Here is a 15,058-nt window from a genome sequence, read left to right on the forward strand (position 1 = left end):
GAGAGCGGGAGACACAGAATCCGAGGCAGGCTCCAGGCTCTGAGCTGTCAGCACAGAGCCCAACACGGGGCTCAAACTCACAAACTGCAAGATCATGACCTGAGCTGAAGTCAGTCGCTCAACCAACTGAGCCACCCAGGAGCCCCTATCACTAGCCTTCTAATAGAAATCACCTGCTTCTAGAATCATTAAACTGACAGCACATAATAGGTGGATTTCTTAGCTGTAATACTGCCTGGCTGAGTCAAGTAGCTGGAATTAAAACAACCGAAACACACTACTACACATTATTTAGAAACATTATTCACAAGGGAATCATGGCCTCTGTAGATGGTGTCTCCTCCCCTGGAGAATCAAGAGGTCTTTTGTGGCCAGGGGCAAGTGCCCTGGACCCTCAAGGGATGGCTTTGAGTCTTGATTGTGATACTTACTGCATATGGGGGAAAACAAAAACAAAAACAGAAACAGAAACACCCACCAGACTCCTGGGAGATAATATATCTACCCTCTCTGCCTCATAGATTGCATGAGGGTCAAGATTGCTATGAAGAAAGCAGTTTGTAAATTAAAGTATTAAGCCTCCAGTGGGATAGCACTTTGAACACTCAATAATAATAGCTGTCATTTACTGAGCATAGGGTTCCCTATTAAACATTTTGTGTAGATTGTCTTACGAAATCATCACAACTGCAGAGATTAAAAACTTGAGGTCCAGAGAAATTCAGCAATTTGTCCAAGTTTTCTGAGCTAACAAGTGGTGATTTTGATTCAAAGCCCAGTCTGCAGTCTAGCAGACTCCAGAATCTGTGTTCTCACTGATGGGGTTCAGGGCATGCTGTCTCAAAATATTGAATACTGTTAGGAATTTTTTTTAAAATGACAGAAGCAAGAAGGTCACTCTGACCTCCCATGCCCCTTGCCCTTCTCCCCTGCAACAGGTCATAAAACTCCTATGTGAAAGCTATCTTCCCATATCTGGAGGAAAGAAGATATTCTTATCACCAGAGACAGGGAATTCACCATATAGTTCACTATTTATTACCTCTAGCCCAAACTCCTTCATCTTGTCAATTCTCCACACATGTACTTTTCATTGTTCAAAAGGTATAAAAGATTCCTGCTCTGGTCACTTCTTTGGGCCTTCATTCTCTTGTGAGGGCTCCCCTGTACATGTAAAAAATTCAATTTTTATTGTGTATGCTTTTCTCTTGTTCATCTGTGTTTATCAGTTTAATTGTCATACCCAGCCAGAGACCCCAGGAGTGTGGAAAATTCTTTTCCTCATCTACATCACCATTAAGCAACACTGCTCTGCAGACTGGTTTGTTGCAAGCTGCCACCTTTCTGTTGGGCGGTGAAATCTTCAGCATCTGAGGCTCTTCCCTGCAGAAAGGTTAAACCTCCTTCCTCCTTCAGGCCCTCAGGGTTCCTTACAAAGGGGACTTGATGCTAATGAAGGATCTTTTATGGCCTTGTGTAACTACCCCATCACCTCCAGCACTCTAATTTGGAAATTACATTGTATCTAAGGGAAGACCTTCAGACTAAGGAGGAAAGAATGGAGCTGGGAATGGAGAGAGGAGAAGACAGAGCACACTGGAGAGACCAGGCCAGTCACCACACCTAATTAGCATTTTGCAGCCAACACAGAGGAAAGTTCTCCTAAAAAGTCGGATTAGGAGGTTGTGGTGTTTGAAGATCTGCCGTCCCCTAGAAGACAGGAAGGAGTGGAGTGTGGAAGGTGGGCACAGGTCATCTGGAAGGTCTCAACTCCAGAGAATGTGAGCAGAACAGGGAAATAGCCCCATAGCTTCAAGATGCATCAGGAAGGAGTTAGAACCTAAATACATCATTTGCCATCCAGTGTTTGGTGTCGGTGGCTGGAATAAGATTAACCCTTCCATACATATGTTTTTAACGTGCAAGTTCCTTGATTGGTTGGCAGTAAGGATTAACCTCTTCTTTATTGATTTTATCTTGATAAATCAAAAAGAAATCAGCTGAAATTTGTATATCTTCTTTTGCTTCCTCCATAGCATCCGGTAAAATCTGTCCATATTTTAAAACATGAGTTTAGTGGAGGAGATAGTTGTACAGGGGAGGAAAACATACAAAAAATCAGTGAGAAACTCTGAAGAAATTGATGGGGGACCTGAATAGAAAATGATCATCAGGGGCACCTGAGTGACTCATTCGGTTAAGCATCTGACTCTTGGTTTTGGCTCAGGTCATGATCTCATGGTTTTTGAGATCAACCCCCTCCTCGGGGTCTGTGCTGACAATGTGCCACCTGCTCAGGATTCTCCCTCTCTCTGCTCCTCCCCTGAATACTCTCTCTCTCTCTCTCTCTCAAAATAAATAAATATTTAAAAATAGAAGAAAAAAGAAAATGATCATCAAAGTCCATGTCAGAGAATATGGCAGTGTGATATTCAATAATGCTGGTACAGTCAGAGAAGAATGGACGGATGTGTATTTAAGAGGTAAAATTGTGAGGACTTGTTTACCACATGGGAACAGTGGTAAAGCCTGCATAGTATGTATCAGGTAAATAAAGTGGAAGTTTATTTACTAGACTTGAAGAGTTACAGTTGCTGAATTTTATTATAATCATTGAAAACAACCTTTAAAATATTCCTTTAACCAAAGCAAATTTATACCAGAAAAATATTAAAGAGTAAACTCAAATCAAAGTAATTAACTTGTTCAAATCCCCAAGTATATGAGTAGCAATGGACAGATCCCAGCTTGGTGTCACCTGTAAGCAGTCTAGGTTTCTGGCTCATTGGACCACAAGGTAGACACTTTCACAGTCTTCAGCATGACAAAGCCAGACTATGTTTTGACATGCCTGTCGAATAGTTCTGAGGTGAACTGGTATTTCCTGCAGAAGGAAGGAAGAACATGACGATTAGAGTGTTCATCTGAACTTTATTGCAAGGGACCATGGGACTTGATGGCTCCAGTATACATTAAAGATGAAATTTACCCCCTTTCATTCATGATGTTAAATGACATGCTTCTCATTCTGTTTTCATTGGTGAGAAGACTTGATAGATCACGGTGTATTTTAATCTCTTAAAATATAGAGAAAAGCATCCCCTTTGGGATAATGTGGGAAAGCGAAGGTTCGTTTGTGTAAGACCTAAGAACATGGGTCCCAAGAACATGGATTCTAGACTTTACTTTCTTGTCCCATTAACAATCTGAGCCAGCTTCGTTTGCAGAGCTCATGTCAGACAGCCAAGTGGGCAAGTCAGAACTGTTTTATGCTGGAAATGGGGTGAAGAGAAGCAAAATATCTATCTACACTAATTGGAAGGGGAATAAGCTAGGCATAAGATAGTAAAAATAGACTATAAAGTGTCTTACTGGGAATCAAAACCCATAAGAAAACAGAAATAGAGTGGATTCTTGGCATTCAAGGAGAACATTTTAAATTTCAATTATTTAGGAACATGTAGTAGTAATTAGTAACTTAACAGCGCTCGTAAATTTGAACTTAATGTTCTAGAATGGGCTAAGATGGCGAGTCTCTTAGTGGATGAACTTAGCGGGCTTCCCAGTATCTAAATCTTGACTAACTCATTTCTCTACGTAGCACCATCTATTTACTACTGCCTGTGATTGAATTAAAAACAAACAAACAAACCTAAACTAAACTGAAACCCCACATTCATATATTTTGAAAAATGACCTTGAAAGAAAGTCAACAACTAGGGTTGGGATGAAAGTTAAGTGACTCCACAGTTTATGTTTCTCAGCCAGAAAATAATATTGAGGAGTCAAATGGTGAGTTCAACTCAGAACTGTGATGTACTCTCCGGAGAAACAAGAGTAAGCAAATCTGTGAAACTACTTCGGCAATTGCTTCCACCGGAATTCATTTTAATAGCTATATAAAATACTTTAGTACTAAATTTATGGAATCATTAATTGTCTAAGGGGGTCACTTAAAATTTTAAGTTATACTTTATGACATTTTATGGAGGAAATGCTATGTAATAGCAGTATTTTCAAACTTGTGAATTTGAGATGGCTTTGGGGCATTTCCCTCAGGAATGCATATTTCCTAAAGCGTTAATGATATGGTACAGATAAGAACGGAATAATTTAGAGAAGAGACAATGCAAAGTGGCTAAAAAAGGATTCACTTTTTTCCAGTCAGATATGGATTTAGAGATAAGGCAGCCTGATTTTGAGTCATAACTGGCTGATAAGGGAAATGCCAAAGAGAGAGGTGTGGCAATGCTGGTGGAGGTTAGAAATCCCTAAAACTGCGAGTCAAGAACTTGATGGGAACAAATTCCGTGAACTATGAATGAGGAGTGGGGGGACCTAGAACTTCCGGTCCCTGTCTGCTCTGAACTCCCTCTCTGACTTTGGGGGAAGTCATTTATCCTCTCTCATCCTTACTTTCTTCTTTGAACCTTAATTTCTTCATCCATAAAATGATTGCTGGGGCCTGGGTGATGTCTGAGGTACAGTTCAGTGATTTTATGGCTTGTGGGTAATCATACTATACAGTTTTGCATCCTATTTTCTCCTTCTATTGTACATTAGACATTAAATATTTTCACGTCCCTAAAATTACTTTAAAACATTGTTTCAATGGCTGTGTAATACATATTATATTATCTTAATTATTTCATCATTCTCTGTTTAGGTTTTCAATGTTTTTATTATAAAAGTGCTGCAGTAAGTGTCTTTGTAAATATTTCTTCCCTCTCTAGTGATTTGCTTAGATTGAGTCCTAAAAGTGAAATGACTATGTCAAAGAATATGAGCATTTTTAAGCGCTGGATATTAATCGTCAAATCTCTTCTTGGACAGCTTGTATTGTTTCACTCCTACTAGATTTCCTGGGTCTTCTCTCTTTCACCCACACTGTCATGTTGAACATGTTTCAAATATTTAGTGTATTTTATCATTTTAATTTTTATTTCTTCTTTCATTTAAAAAAAATTAACGTTTATTTATTATTGAGAAACAGAGACAGAACATGAGCAGGGGAGGGGCAGAGAGAGGGAGACACAGAATCTGAAGCAGGCTCCAGGCTCCAAGCTGTCAGCACAGAGCCTGATGTGGGGCTCGAACTCATGAACTGTGAGATCATGACCTGAGCCGAAGTCGGACGCTCAGCCGACTGAGCCACCTGGGCGCCCCTTCTTCTTTCATTTTTAAATTGAGTATTTGTACATGTGCACTCATAAGTCATAATGCTTTGGGTAGGGCAGAAAAAAGGTTTTCTCCACCCTCTTAGTGTCCCTAGCTGGGTATGGAAATGACACTGGTGGAGACAGATGAACAGGAGAAAACCATACAAATTTTATTGAATTTTTACATGTGCATGGAACTTTCACAATACAAAAAATGAAGACCCAAAGAAGTGACCAGAACAGGAAGCTTTATAAACAATAAACATGTGAGGAATTGACAAGACAAAGGGTTTTGTGCTACAGGGAGTAAATGGTGAAGAAGTAGCTGGAAGAGAAAGGTTAGTTTAACTAAGGTTTATTTGCAGATTCCTCTGGTGCCCTCTCTGGGCCGATCAGAGTTTATCTCCAGTGAAAGAAGAATTTATATCCTGCCTTTAACTAGAAAAGGGGAGCTTTTTCTGCATTTACTGTTTCTTAATTGCCTTCAGCTTAAAATTTTTGTGTCAAAGAAGCATGTGTTGGGGTGACATACTCCAGTTTCCTCCATTCACTAGGAAATTATCTGTGGCTATCCATTGACATTTTTTCCCCATTGGAAAGGCAGTCCTTTCTTTGCTTCAGTGTTAAGAATATCTTTTATATTAAAGACAGTATTAACCTTTCCACTCTTTCCTTTGTAACTCATAGATGTCCTGGCCTCACCTACCAGCAATTGCAAATTTCTGCCATTCTATAAATCTTAATGTTCAGAGCTTCACCCTTCTTGATGAAGCACTTCTGGGGCTTCTCTTGCCACATTATGTTTTAGGGACTTGGATGGGGAAGAGGAGGAACTAACATAAAGATCAGACATTTGTATGTTTCTATGATGGTTACTCCTTATGTCTCAGAGTACTTGACAAAGAGCCCACTGCTGTTCCCCACACTCCCTAACCAACACGGAGGTTCTTCTCTCTCGTTGGCAAGCAGGTAGGTTTCTCTATGTTTTTTAACCAGCTCTTCGGAAAAGGTTTCCCATACTAGATAGTAGTTGAGTTTGTCAATTATATCACAGGCCGGGCCTTTCCTCCTCAGACAGCATCGGTGATCCAAGAGTGGAGGTATTTCTATGGCAGGCAGTGAGTAGGCCAGCTTCACACTTTGCTTGGAACCAGTTTTCTCACTGATCTTTAGGCTCTGGCACTTTCTTTCCCACATACTCCTTAATGCTCTCCTTTCTGTCCAGTTTACCAGTCATTTGAATGCCATCAAGCTTCCTGTTCTCACTTTCAGACCAATTCCCAGATCCTTCCAAGTAAGAGACTGATTTGAACATCTATTCCCTCTCTTAAGCATTCCATGGCAGTTGGGCAGCCTGCCAGCAGGTAGGGGCTAGAGAGTTGCAGGGGAATGGTATGACCCAAGGTCATGAGGATCATAGCATCTGCCTGACTCCTACACAAATACTGCTACATATTGTTTAAATACTTCTCCCACATTTGTTTCTGATGTTTTCCCATGTATAGAAATTTATATTTTTATGTAATCAAATTTAGGGTTTTTTTAAATGATTTTTTCCACTTTTATTTAACATCAAAAGTACCCTAATAGTCTGAACTCTAATGTTCACCTGGAAAAGACTTCCTATGAAGAGTTTAAAGGGGAAAACTAATAATTTGCCCTATCCCGTTATTACAACGTTTATAAAATTACAGTGATTAAAAATAGATTGGCAAAACAGGCATATGTATACATCTAAGTGACAGAGTGGAAAATCATGAAATAGAACTTAGGTAAATAAGTAATATATAATAGAAAAAACACTGCATGTTAGGGAACAGGAAGCCTGTTATTCCATGAATAGTATCTGAAAAATTGGCTACTTAGGTAAAATATCAAGGTAGAACTTCATATAACTATGAGGTACATGTATAGCTATTGAACCCAATTTCTGATAGGCAGTTTTACTTGAAGTGTTAGATACTATTCTAGGTACTGAGGATATACCTGTGAAATAGACAAGGACTCTCCCTTATTTTAGCAAGAGGAACATGCACTAAATGAATGGAATGACAAATTAATAAAACATCTCACAATACAAGTTCTATGAAGGAAATGAGCAAGATGAGGAGTTAGAGAAGAAATGGGGAGGAGGGAGAGTGACTTCTGATGTGGCAGTCATAGGAAGCTCTACTAAGAAGGTGGAATGTGAGTAGAGGCTTCCAGAATGGGAATGAGAGAAGGTAGATGACAGCAATGAGGAGAGTGGCACCTCCGGGATATCCTGATGGCCAAAGCATGCGAGGAGCTGGGCTATCTCAAGAGGAAGGAGCAACAGTGCGAGTGAGGAGAACACTCATACTGCTTCCTGGCCCTGCAGGGTGTGGGAATGAAAGAGGGAGACAAGAGGCCTCCAAAGAGAAAATGGAGTTCTTTGCAGAGAGTCAGTTTTCAGTAAAGGCAAAGTCGTGAAGAGTTGGAGGATTTACTGTTCCTAGATGAGGGGATTGAAGGTGCAGAGTAGAGGCTTTGCAGGGACAGGAAGGTATGGGGAATGGATGTGGAGGTAGCAGTAAAATGACAAGAGTATGGTAGAGATGGTCTTTAAGTAAGCAGGGATTACCTGGGATTAATCGTGGGATTACCTCTGAGGATCCCCTGGAGGAAGAGGAACAACTAGTTCCAGCATACTCCCAATAAATTAACTAAATGATATGGAGAGACTCTTCTCTGCAGCTACGGATGATATTTATCTTAGTCTTGACTGGGGATAGGACTGGGGGAGGGCAAGCAGGCTGGGAATTTCTCATTGGGAATGAGAAGCAAAGTGCTGGTCTTTGGGTACATATTTTGTCAATTGCTTTCTATTATAATGGGCAGGAAGGAATATAGGAAATAGTTCATAAAGTAGAGTTATAGACATTGATGCCACAAGTCGTAGGTGGAGCTGTCTCAACAAGGAGACGGAGGTATAAGCTATCGTTTCTGCTAAAGAGTTATGAAGAAAGATATTTGTAAGCCAGTCTATAAGCTGTGATTATTTGTAAAAGAATTTTAGGCCCTAAGAAATTTCATGCAGTACTTGTCAACAGTGCTGGAAATCATGTGTATCTTTACACATGAGGACCTCACAGTAGCTTGAGTAGGTGAGAGCGCTGGATAACTGAGCTTGTGGACCACATAGCCAAAGTAAGAGTCAAAACAGTGCCACACATCTCATCTGTTGGGGTACCGACATTATTGCCAATTGTGGCAGGCAAAATGGAGCCATTAGAATGTCTACATCCTAACCCCCAGAGCCTGTGAATATGTTGCTCTACATAGCAAGAGGGGCTTTGCTGATGTATGTAAGGTGTTAGACCCTAAGATATGGTCTACTAATTTTATCCAGGTGGATCCAATTTCCTCATGTGAATCCTAAAATAACTTTTTTTTTTTTTTTTTTTTTTGACTGGATGCAGAAGAGAGTGGCAGGGGAGAAGTCAGGGAGATTTGAACCATGAGTAGGACTCTGCACCATTGTTGGTTTGAAGATGGAGGCAGCAACATGATGATGGGTACAAGTGACCTTAAGGAGCTGAGAGAGGTTGCTGATGACAGCTAGCCAAAACATGGGGAGTTCAACCTACTACTACAAGGAACTCGGCTAACAACCTGAATGAGTTTGGAAGTGGATCCTCAAGCACACCCAAGACAAGGCAAGGTCAAGATTAAGACCAGTCTGTTTTTACTGGTAAAGATACAGTGAGCCTCTTTTGGATAGCAGTTTATTACCTGCATAAACAGCAAAAGGAAGATTAGCCAAAGGATCTGTTCTCCCATGGTGTTTTTTTGCACACACCAAAAAAGACAATGTCTAAGCAAAAGGGACCAGATGACTATAATGTGAATTGTGGAATATCTCATTGCTGAGGAGCAAATTTTAGGGTATAGCTAAGCAGTTTTATATCCTACAACTCTGTTTTTGAGGGGAGAAGGTAGAAGGAAAGAAAGTCCCATACCGCATCGTAATCTGGAAGATGCTGAGCAACTGTGTTATGAACGCCTCCCAGGGGAGATAGGTCCAGTGGGAAATGGCCTCAGAGATGCTTCCTATAATCTTCCTACCCTCGTCTATTCTAGGAGGCATTCTGCCAAGGCTCAGATAAGCTGTGGTTTAAGCCTTTGCTGGCATGGCCTGTATGGATACATACAAAATCAACAGGGTGCTGTGGCAGAGCCATTCCAGACTCTCCCCAGAGCCTCCAGATAACAGCACAAGTGCGCCACCACCTCAATTCCTTCCTTATGACCCCCAGAGTGGAGAAATCAGTCAACCACCCACACTTCTGACCTACAAAATTGCATGAGAATAAACTAAAAAGATGGTGGTAATTTGTTATATGGTAGTAGGAAACTAATGTGAACTCCAGGTGCCATAGTGATCCTGGCCTTTGAATGAACTCTATTTCTGGCACTCCAGATGCTGGTGCTTTTGGAAACTGGATGCACCCACATCTACTTTCAGAGAAATTTCCTCTGATCTTGCTTTTTTGCTCTACGAGTTCTGTATTCAAGTTCGAGAATGAATGCTTGTTATTTACTATTTGATCATATGCCCATGTGGTAATTACAAAAGTTCTTGAAAAGGAAATACTTGAGCTTCTTTAAACGGGTGGTAGGCTCTGCCTCTCTTTGATCATAATGTGAGTAATTCCCCGAATATTGAAAGGAGGCTCAAATAATGGTCAGGAAAAAAAGTGTTGTTACTGCTATATATCACTCTTTCTGTTGTCCAGTACCAAGATAGACCCTGGGCTCCCGCGGTTTGAAGATTTTAGTATTGCAGGAGAATAGTGCTTCCGCTAAACAGCTAAACAGTGGTTCTATTAAATCTGAAGTTATAATATGCCCCTGGCTATCTTGGGGTTCTCCAGGAGCTGATTAAACAGGAAGAAGGGAAGTTTGTGATATTGGAATATTGGTCAAGGAAATTGATGTTGATTATCAAGGGGGGATAGGTTTGCTGCTTCTCAAGATGAAATTTTGTGAGGCTCATGTGTGCAAAACTAAGAAAGGATCTTTTCACTCTGACCTCTTGAATCCCATACCTGTACCTTCAGGAAGAAGAGCTCCATTGTTGGTTGCTGGTATAGAGTGAATACTGAATCTATGTACAACATCCCTGTCTTGTTTGGTGTTTTCTCCTAGTTAACATTGTGTCTGTTTTATATAGCATCGGTGAACATTGCATCTTACTGAGCCATTCTGCAGTTTTACAGAGCTAGCCACTCCTAGATGATGGATTGGATAGTAACATGGCCTTGGTTTCTTTCACTGTAAAGTGAGTTTACTGAAAAGTGAATTACTTGGCTAAAAACAGTACTCTAAAATTTTATTTGAAGTACTTCAGTTTGAAGGGTGAGGTGTATATGCATGTCTAAATTAACATGAATCCATACTTCAGGGGTGGTCACATAACGTGAAGTGTGCTACTCAGTAATTTACACTTCAGAATATTTCACAGGTGATTGGTTAGAATGTGAAACCTTATTCCACAATTCACGCTCTCTTCAGAGGGGACTATAGAAAGTGCTTCACATATCATAGTCTGGCTTGGCATCAGAGACTTTATTAATTAACATAAATAATATTAAATTATGTCACTGGAGAAATGAATAGTGTCAATATATGTCAAACAGAAAGATTTGTACAGAAAAATCTACCATTGCATGATTAATAGCCTGACAATCCCAGCAGGCTAATATTTTTTCAGCAGTTCCCTAAGTCTAGAACTCTACTTATTTCTGAATTCCCCACTTTATAGACAACTCTTTGCTCTAATCAAACCAGACGTGTAGCTGGTTTCACTATCCAAATATTTGCTATGGCAAGATGAACCTTTCATGCATGGGGCTTGCCTACAGAGGCAGAGTGGGAAGAAGGGTAGTGAGGACTTCAAATTTGCAAGATTGGTTACTTGCATGTTTTGATTTTGCTTGCTAATAAATGTTGGTACTTGTGGCAGAATTAGGTATGGTGCTTGCTTTTTAGAAAAAAAAACCATAATATCTAATTATGACACTGCAAGAGGGAGTAACTGTGTCCGATCAACACTAATTCCTGGAGGCAACCAATTTTCACCAAAAAGAACCTGTCGACTCTGAATGGATATATTGGCTTAGTTCAGTCTTAGTAGATGTCATTAGGGTGAATAACGCATTCAATAGGGCAACAGATGGCCATGGTGGCAGGTATATCGTTTCAATTTTCTGGTTGTTTCCTGGCTGGTTTCACTGGTCTGCAGGAATGAGTTGTCTTATATCGACTCTGGTCTCTTTATAGGTGGTAGCTGCTGCCAGGTGACTCAAAGTAGGACATTTGTCACTGCTACTGCTGCTCTCCATAAGGTGCTGAATCCCTGACCCCAACCCACTAAGGGCTGCAACATCTTAGAGGTGCCAAATGAAGCTGTACTTTCTCTGAGTCTTCCAGGTGGTGGAACCATGTGATAATCTGAAGAGAAATAAAGATAAATAAAGAGAATGCACCTCACACCCTGGTTCTGTGTTAAAAACTTTCTAATTTGGGCACTCTTTGGGTTCAGAGTCTCACCAAGGTCTCTCAAAGAATTGTTTCATCCCATGGTTTTAATGCCATTCTCTGCAAGAGCTGAAACACTGTGGTTCAGGAGACACTGAGAGTGGTAGTCACTGCTCCATTATCTTATTACACCCAGTATCCCTGTATAATGTGCCCTCCTCCAGCGAGAAGCAAACTGCCATGTATTTAAGTCATACAAATAGACACTCAAAGGGAAAAGTATGTGCATGTTTAGGTCTATGTGTGGGGAGAGGGGTGTTGCTAAGCCCCCTATCAGGCTGTCTTTAGGATGAGGTCATAATACACTAATGTTTACCAAGGTGAAAAATTATACTTGGTAAAGAAAGATTCATCACTGTTCAGTCTAGGGCAATTTCCTTGTTGTGCTTAAAGTCTTTTGACACTTAGAATACTTCCGAATGTTTATGACCGAATGGGATTTTACAGAAGCAACATAGCATCTGCAGATACTTCAAGGTAGCTTATAGGACAGTCATGTTCAAGACCAGAGAAACATACAGTTGGGCCCAAGGATTTTTTTTAAGTTTTAAAAAATGAGTTAACACTTTAAAATCAGGAAATTCCACTTTTAAATGTCTGGATTTCTGGATGTATTTGAAAAGTCATACTACATCCTCCTTCCTAAATGGCAGTAATATGCTATGACTTTTAGAGAGGGCACTCTTCTCCAGTTTTTTACACTTTCCACTTGCTCACCTCATTCTGTAGGTATTGGTATTTGTGTTCTCTGCTTTGGAGCCTCATTCAAATGGTATATTTATGGAAGTGGCCTAATGAATTCTACAGAAATTAACTTACTCTACCAAAAGCTCTACAAATACAATTATCATAGAATCTTGACTTTAACTTCATCTTGTCCAGCAGTTTCCAAAAATCTGGTCATGAACTAAAATCTGGATGGCTATAGGAAAATTAACCGGGGGAGTTTTCTGAATCCAGGTTATCAGACCCCACCCTCAAAGATGTCTACCTTGTTTACGAAAATATCTAGAGAAATTCTCCCGTATATGTGTGTTGAGAACTATTGGTCTCCTCCAGCCCTTTTTACCTTGGAGTGAAGGAGGGGTGGGGAAGGTCACGGAAGTGCATTCACTGACTACCCAAGCTTGGCTGCTTGATGGGTCAGAGGAATACTGATAAGTATAATTAAATTTGTTGGCAAAATAATTTTATTTTGATCTATCAGAACAGTCCACTGAATGCAAAAATCAATATCTAAGAGAAAGGTGGCTGAAGCCAAAATGAGGTCAGAAGCAAAATCAGGCCAGATGTCTCTATCCCACTTTTCTTCTGTTTCTCTCCAGTCTTTTCTCTTATAACATAAGCATCTCTGCCCTGCACATCCTCTTCGTTCCCAGCCTTCTTCAAGTTTTTCAAAATGCTTAGCAGAGGGGCAAGCAATTTAGTGATCCTTGGGTTTGATATCTCTTTTATTTTACCTCTTCTACTTTTTTCTTAATCTCTGTCCATAGATATTCTTTGAGGCTCTTGCACAGTATCAACGCATTCCAATGGCGGGTTACATAAATATCTCTTTTCTAAGTTTTGACACTGATAAGTTTTTTTTTCTGGTCTTTGTCAGTATTTTTCACTGGAAAATGTTCATCATTAATTTCCTAATACACACACACACACACACACACACACACACACACACACATACACATGCTCAGAGGAAGTATATGGTGAGGGTAGAGGAAGAAATTAGGAGCTTCAGATTGGAGTCCAGAATCCATGTGGCTTCAGGAACCTGATTATTATCTCTCTGAAAAAAAATTACCTCAGTTGATATTGCCAACAGCCTTAAAAAAGTAAAGCACCGGTATTCTAATAGGCACAAGAAAGCAACGCTGTTCTGGTATGGGCTTAATCAAAGAGAAAAGTGCTAGAAAAGACTAAGTAGCTACCGTTGCTGGAAGATCGATGCTGCTTCTGTGCATATGAACTAATAGCAAGTGAAGACATTTCTCCTGAAATATAATTACCTCTTTTATCTGTGTGGATATTTCAAATCTGAAGGTTAATAAAATAGAAGAAATGCAACATAACTTTTGTGACTTTGCAGAATGCTACCAGTGCAACAGCAGCCCTGATTAAAAAATACAGCATTCAGGACTTCCATGAAAAATGTTATTCATGTGCTCAGGCCCTTTTGTTTTTCCCTTCCTGACCACTTCTTCCTCTTCTTTTCCTAAATCTCTCCCCTTTGTCCCTTGCATTAGTTATCTTTCTCTATGTAAAACACCATCTCAAACAGAGTGACTTAAAACTACAAACACCAACTTGCAGTTCTGTGGGTTGGCAATTCTGCTCCCAGCTTGGTTCAGTAATGCAGCTCTGGTCAGCTTCTGGTCAGCCAGAAGGCTTTCCTTCTAAGGCTGCCTATTAGCTGAGATATTAAGGACATTAGAGTAAGTATCTTTTAATACACAGCAGGCTAGCCTATGCCAGTTTCCATGGCAGTTGAGAGGATTCTGAAAGACAATGAAGTATGCAAGACCTCTTGAGTAGTAGGCTCAGGACTGGTACACCTTCATTTCTACCACATTCTATGATCAAAGCAAGTACAAGCAAAGATACAAAGGATTAGGGGATAGGTTCTGCCTCTTGCTGGGAAGTCCTATAAAGTCACATTGCAAAGGGGGATGGATAAAGGACAGAGTGGAGAACTGTGGCATATTTTGTAATCTGTCACCTCCCTCCTGCAATTTTCATGAGTCATGTGTATGCATAGGTACTATAAGGGAGTGGCAAAAAGAACAAAAAATTCTGTTGCTATATTCAAGTTGCTTATAATCTAGTGGGAAGAAAAACATCACCTTCATCACAGATTACAGGTACAAGCATTACCAGTTTGTAACAGTCAAATCCACGTATGCTAGGAAAACGTGAATGGAAAGCTATTGGCAGTGGAGATTATCAAAGCCCTCTTTAATTGTTTAATACAATTTAGATAACCTCTTGCATTTTCAGCATTTAATTCCAACAATTTTAAATATATGAAAGTGGGAAAAACAGTACAGTTACTTCCCCATATACCCACTACCTGAATCAAACAATTGGAAACATTTTGCTATATTTGTATCATATATATACATGCATGCATACACATAAGCACACATATATAGATATATGCATCATATATTAAATGTTGATGGTGTTAGAAATACTACCACATGGATTATTTCCCAACTTGTAAGGGGAAAAATGGAGAAATCTGATTATCATCATTATGAATAATGAAGCAACTAGTCATTTTGTGACTCCAAATATGATGCAACATGAAGTACTCAGCATCACCAATGAGCTATTTTGTT

Source organism: Puma concolor, chromosome B1 (genome assembly GCF_028749965.1).
Source record: "Puma concolor isolate L17-30 chromosome B1, mPumCon1.1.hap2, whole genome shotgun sequence".
NCBI lineage: Eukaryota > Metazoa > Chordata > Mammalia > Carnivora > Felidae > Puma > Puma concolor.